This window comes from Scleropages formosus, chromosome 21 (genome assembly GCF_900964775.1).
Source record: "Scleropages formosus chromosome 21, fSclFor1.1, whole genome shotgun sequence".
NCBI classification, from domain to species: Eukaryota; Metazoa; Chordata; class Actinopteri; order Osteoglossiformes; family Osteoglossidae; genus Scleropages; species Scleropages formosus.
In genome coordinates this window covers 12750786-12757994 of record NC_041826.1, presented here as the reverse complement: position 1 = coordinate 12757994, position 7209 = coordinate 12750786, and the positions used below count along the sequence as shown (strand labels likewise).

At 41.1% G+C, this 7209-nt stretch overlaps 1 pseudogene; it reads left to right on the top strand.

The window, feature by feature from the left end:
• Nucleotides 1-405: 405 nt before the first annotated feature.
• Nucleotides 406-508, top strand: LOC114909307 (uncharacterized; annotated as a pseudogene).
• The last annotated feature ends 6701 nt before the right edge of the window (nt 509-7209 follow it).

Sequence of the window (7209 nt, the reverse complement as noted above, 5' to 3'; positions counted from 1 at the left end):
AGACAATCGCAGGATGTGCGAGGTCCTTTCAGTGGTGCCACCCTATCGAAGGGGATATGAACAGGCTTTGACTAGCAATTTCCCTATATGTTATCACAGCAAAAGTGAGTACATATTTGCTTATTCACACAAACAGACACAGAGTCTTACCTTTGCCACAAACTGCCTACCATTCTGATCAAAGCTGACAGTCAAGCGATAACCCTTCCAGATTCAAATATTTATTTTTGGTAGACCTCATAAACAAATGACTGCAATATACCCTGCAACCAGTACAAATGCATGGTGTTTTTAAGGAAACTTGGCAACCTGAGACTAAAGAGCCGCACCTTGCATCCATTAAAGGGAGACAAGCACCTGAAGGGGCGGGACAGGGTGTCACTCTGATCGGCCCGCTTCCACAGTATCGCCTCGCGGCCTGTTGGCTTAGATTAAAGTGTAGTGTCTGTTATTATCAGTTTAATATATGATACATCCCCTATTTTTGGGTGACTTGGTGGCACAGCAAGTAGTGCTGCTGTCTCATAGCACCTGCATTATGTGAGAGGATGTGGGTTCAGTCCCCACTCAGTTTGTGTGTGGTCTGCATGGGCTTCCTCCCACAGTCCAAAGGCATGCTGTTCTGGTTCCCCCATAGTGTGTCAGTGACAGAGAGAGTGTGTTCCACTAATATATGGATGAGTGACCTCTTGTAAGTAATGCATCTAGCAGTGTAAGTTACCTTGGTGAATAAGGTGTGTGGGCTGGTAACACTACATAGACTTCATTAGAAGTTGTGTTGGAGAAAAGTGTCTGCTAAATAAATAAATGTAAGAGTCTGAATTCCTTATAATTCTACTTCCTGGGCAGATTCATATGATAAATCAAAGGAATACTTTCCAGCTGTCATTCAAGATGAAACTAATCTCCTTACCCACTATAGGATTTACACAGCCACAAATCTAAAGGCATTTTACATATCCCCCCTACAGACCTAAGGAGACACAACTTATATTTGCTTGGTTTCTTCCTCAGCTCATATTGCTATAGGGAGCAGATATTGGTTACTCAGCAGGAGGATCAAGCGTAGTAATTAAAAACAAATGAAAGTGCATGTGTGAAGGAAATAAACTTCTAAATTTATTCTTAAGACTTCCAGGGGTAGCTGATAGCATAGTGCTTAAAGCTGCTGCTTTTAGATCCAAACATCAGAGGTTCAATCCCCACCTCTGGCTATAGTACCCTTGAGCAAGATCCTTACCCTGAAATTGCTCCAGTAAAACTACCCAGCTGTATAAATGAGTAAATAATTAGCATTTTAAGTTGCTTTAAAGAAAAGAGTCGGCTAAATGAATAAATGTAAATGTATCTAACCTAAAATTGTTCCAGCAAAAGCTACGCATTTCTATAAATGGGTAAATAATTGTCGGTAGCTTCACACCATAGGCTGCTTTAGACAAAAGTTTCAGCCAAAGAAAGAAATGTAAATTTCAATGAGTGTGTGTAATTTCTAGTGTGTACCTGGCCTCACAAGCTATGCTTCTGTGAGGGGTTCCAGACTAGTGTGACCTTGTATAGGACAAGCAGTTACTGATAATGAATGTATGATGGATAAATGCCATTCTGTGATCACCTTAACCTTTGCACAAGACAATTGTATACTTAGCAACTAAATAAGAATTTACATTTATATTTATTCATTTAGCAGATGCTTTTCTCCAAAGCGACGTACACCTTAGCGAAAATACGATGTGTTCATTACATTAAGAGAAAGAGACATAGCTGCAGACATGTGATTCTTAAGAAAACCTAGTTTGTTAGTTTCCACTTGATGCACCGATGTTCATCTCTCGAGAAGGTGCATGAAGCGCAGGATACATGAATCCTGATACCCTTAATAAGAATTAAACAGTAACGTCAGCCCACACACCCTAAATAGGCTGAACGTCCATTCACATCCTGCAATTTATAGCAATTTTACCTCACACCAGACAGCATTACTGTGATCAAGTCGTAATGAGGTAGAAGGAGAGCACAGACAAGATTTCCGTCATGTCCATGTTCAATAATGGCTGAAATAATGGGGGGGCTATGAACCTGAAAAGAACATTTGTGTTCTTTTAATTCTTTAATGTCATTCTACCAACTCAACAGAAGGGGAATTAAGGACTTCCATGCCAACACACATACACATTTTCTGAGATCACTTTGTCCCAAGCAGGGTCGCAGCAAATCAGAGCCTCACCAGGCAACACAGGGCACAAGGCTGGAGGGGGGAGGGGACACACCCAGGATGGAACGCCAGTCCATCACAAGGCACCCCAAGGGGACTCGAACCTCAGACTCCACAGAGAGCGGGACTCGGCCAAACCTGCTGCGCCACCCTTAAAAATCATACATGAAAGCTAAATATTTTTTAAAAAATCACTACACAAAGAAAATTCAACTGCTTCCTTCTCAAAAAATCAATGTAACACGCACACATTAACTGAAACTGCTTATCCCAAGCAGGGTTGCGGTGAGCCGGAGCCTAACCTGGCAGCACAGGGTGCAGGGGACACACCGAGGACAGGATGCCAGTCTGTTGCAAGGCACCCCAAAAGCAGGACTTGAACCCCAGACCCACCATGTAGCAGGCACCCCCTGTTAATGAAATGCTATGCTATAAATAAAGAGTCAGTTTGGTGGCACTGGAATGCTGGGCCCACATCCCTTCGATGCCAGATGTAAGTGAAATAAATATTTAGTAGTGTGGTCTAGACAGGGAAAGTAAAAAGTATTTAAAAAAACCACAGAATCAAAATGTTGAAGAGATTGAAAATTCCCAAAAAATTCAACTGGAAAATTAAACAAATTCGCTCCAATGTGCTATGTGTGTTTTGTTTTTCTGTTCACAAAGAAGTTTTCAGTTTTGATTGAACAACATTTCTGTCACACTGTATAAAATGGCAAATGCACATCACCCTGTACAGTAATAATACAGTTGAGAACTCGCAGGGTGTCCGCCAGCTGTTCAGTGGCAAACAGCGAGAGACAGACAGACAGTCAGTGCTGCTGTGTTGCCATCTGAAGCACGCTGTCATATTTCTGACATTTACATTTATTCATTTAGCAGACTCTTCTCTCTACAGATCAGAGTCGTCAAAGTACATGTCACCAAGAGAGAAACACAGACACAGATTTCTTGTAAAAATGTTTTTGCCAGGACACATTCCCAAGCAGTTTCATATAGAATCAGAATAGAATACAATCATAGAATTGACAACAAGCCCTTGGCCTGCTTTGTGTGCCGCTTGACTAAAGAACTTTAAGCAATGGACAAATTCCTGGCTCCAATTCAGTTGGTCAGACAGGAACCACAGCTGTTACCATAGTAACGGACAAACAAACAAATAGCAGAGGGAGAAATACAGAATAAGAGGAACTTAATTATAACGCACCCAAACATTTGATGAGACAGTTTCTAAATCCGAGAGCTACCTTTGGACCCAAAGGTTGCAGGTTCAAGCCTCCCCTCCAGCTATAGTACCCTTGAGTACAGTACTTACCCTAAAATTGCTCTGGTAAAATTACCCAGCTGTATACAAGGGTAAATAATTGTAACCTCAACACTGTAAGTTGCTTTAGAGAAAAGTGTCAGCTAAATGACTTTCTGTAACTCAGAAGGTTTTCAACCAGCTGAATATAGCAGACTGATTCCTTGTATACCATGCCTTAAAGTCATTACAAAACTGTTCTCCAAAGTGACTCCCAATGAACTCTATGTAGTGTTATCAGCCCATACACCTTATTCACCAAGAAAACTTACATCAGGTCACTCATCCATACATTAGGATTACCTTAGCTTCTTCCAGTGCCTGGCATTACAAGAGACAATTATTTCAAATTTAAATCATTATCCGTTCTACTGAGTTGTGTAATGAAATTATCAATTTAAAGGTGTGCAGATCACAATGTGTTACTGCCCACACCAATAAAAGCATCCTATATTATTAACCAGTCAGTAGAATTACAGACCAAATGATTACATTTACATTCACATTTACATTTATTCATTTAGCAGATGCTTTTCTCCAAAGCGACGTACATCTCATACAGTCGTTTGCTGATAACAGATATGTGCCATCTTGCAAACAAAACCTGCCACCTATTTCTCAGGAACGTAAGATTGTATGTCGAAACAGAACTTTGAGAGCATGCTGCTGATCCTTCCTAATTACGCATCATGTTACAACAGGTAGTGTAACGTTTAAAGGTTTCCGGGTAAGTAACTTTCTCGGAGGTACGACTGCAGGTGGTGGGATTTAAACCTTAGACCTTAATGTGAAAGAAAGCAGCTTTAAAGACAACACCGCCTGCTGCCCTGCAAAGCAGAAGGGCCTCTGTTCGAATGTACTCCTGCAAAAGAATCTAAAATCAAGGTACTTACCCTGTGTTGATATATTTACATTTACCCAGCCGTATAAATGGATGAACAACCGGAAGTAGGTTAATGTACAAACCTGACATTGTATGCTTCTTTGAAGAAAAGAAGAAAAGAAGGTAAAGACCTATGCTTCAGGTGAATGAACACCTTGCTTTCAATATGCTGTCCTGAGCAGTCAGCCTGTATGTCAATTCTGGAAATAACAAACCTTTTAAAACAATATTACATGTTGCAGTGTCCCAGTGCAGTTGAACAAAAGTATTCAAGATTCACCCCGAATTGAGCACAAGGAGATTTACTTGTTGTCACTTTTTCCCTCCCTGTGAACGACTGCAAGATGCTCTGCAACCAGGGACTCTGCAATGTTTTATCACGTTGTATCTGTGAAGGGTAAATGGACACTATTCACCAACTACAGAAAACAACACTGTGCCTCCTTTATCAGTCCAGTAATCAATCAAAAGTAGTATCTTCCACAAATTTCCATATATAACATATTATATATTTCCATATTGCCAAATAACAGTTCCTTTCACCAACATTTCACTTTCATTTTTTTTTATTTTTATGTTTAAGTTTCACAATGAATGGCACATGGTGAAAATCACTCAGCACAACCACCAATCTCCTAACATCCTTCAAAAAATATCAGATTTACTCTTACTGATATAATTATTAATGGAAGAACACAATTATGTGAGGGTTATGATGACTTCCTTTTGTCGAGATATACCATCCCATACTCCCTGCCCTGACCAGTCTTGATGCCAGCATTAAAACACAGTTTCTTTCCAATTACCTTCCTGCGTAGAAACTCGAGCTTGAAAAGTCCATGGTCACGAGAGAGAGACAACACAGCTCTGATAAAGTATATCCCCAAAGAAACATGTAGAATAACACAAAGCAATTCACCCATGTCAGCAAAAGAGACTATAAAACATTGTCCGAAGATATAAACACATCTAAAATATAAACTATGTAACATCTTCTCAGTGGTATGTTACACTGAATGTATAAAGAAATGGAAAAAACAGCAATGAAGTAGCATGCCATAAAAGGGGTACCCTGCGCTTCTGGGATAGGCTCCGGACCACCACGATTCTGACATGAACCAGTGCAACAAAAGTGAATGAATGGGAAAAAAGAAGATTCATTTCTGAACGTTTTAAAAGCCTTTGGAAATATTTAATTCTATTTCAAACTATCTACTGTCAACAACTGCTTGTCTGGAGCGGGGTCACAGCAAGTAAGAGCCCTCCCCGGCAACACAGGGCACAAGGCTGAAGGAAGAGGGGTCACACCCAGGACGCAACACAAGTCCATCGCGAGGCACCCCAAGCCGGGCTTGAACCCCAGACCCGCCCCATGCCCCGACATGTATTTCAGATGGATTGGCGATGCTGATGTGTCTCTGGTGTATGTGGCTACCCTGTGATGGCCAGGTATACCTCCAGTCTTGTGTCCAGTGTTTCTGGGATTGACTCTGGATCACCATAACCCTGCCTTGAAGATGCATGGATTTTTCAAGCCCAGAAGGTCAAATCCTCTTGGTTCAAAGAGTTGGACAATTTTTCCCACCAGGGGGTGCCACACTCCGTCAGACTTTGCTGCAGGATAGACGCACTTGGAACGCTATGTAGTGCATGCTAGAATACTACTAGCAGTCACACATGCAGTTGTTTTTGTGTCAGTGGAGTTCTTTCTGTCACTCTGCCTTGAAGGAATCCACCTCCACACAAATACCCATAGTTCATTGAGGCCAGTGCAAGGTGTACCTGTCAAGTTTACCGTCATGTATAATACCTTGCAGTACAGGTGTACATTGCACAGTTGACAGGAAAACCAGGATAAGCAAATAGGCAATGAAAACGTCGTTTGATATTTTAGTTGCACTAAGAGCACTGCAAGCACCACAAATTTATAGGGTGGCATGGTGGCACAGCGAGTAGCGCTGCTGTCTCACAATGCCTGGGTGATAAAAGTGGATATGGGTTTGGTTCCTGCTCAAGTGTCTGTTAACACCTGAAATAAAGCTGTTTCTCCTTAGAAACCTGGATGAACAAGCACTCACTCTGAGGGAAAAAAAAAAAACATACCCTAAAGTGTGTATTTCACTTTTTAGAACAAAACCACGTTGCTCACTACAACCTTTGTCAACGTCTATAATCCCTCTTGACTTGAACCTACAGCATGCTTCATTTACAGAATAAATGATGAAAAAAGGATTTTATAAACTACATACTCATTTATCTGGGCACATTGCCATGCTGCACCTTTAACTACCTTACAAGCTTTTTCCAAATGATTTAGGCTCTCAGAATAAAGCTTACTGTGTCTACAACGGTATCGATAAAGAGTTCAGCAGACAGTGCAGTGACTAGTGTTCATGCCTTGGACTCAAAAGATACACGCTTGAAGTCCACCTCATGCTATAGTAGGCTGGAGTTTGAGTGCCAGCTGCATAAACGAGTAAATCATTGTAAGCTGCTTTGGAGAAAAGTGTCAGGTAAATGTAGCCTACTTTGTCTCTCTTTGTCTCCATCAGACTTTAGAAATTCTAGAAGGCCAAGGTTTCGTAAACTGCATAGCTATCACTCTACAGCAGCTTATAGAGAAGCATATAAAAAAAAGTCTTTCAAAATTCCAACCTACCTGCTTAAAGAGTTCAAACAAATTCCAACCTGCAACCAATGGTATAGAAGTAGTTCAGCTAGATGGGACATTTTACTCACTAGGCTGAACCTGTTCTACTAGACGTGGGTGTGGTTCTTCGTACCAAACCAGTACTCCTACTTAACTGGCAA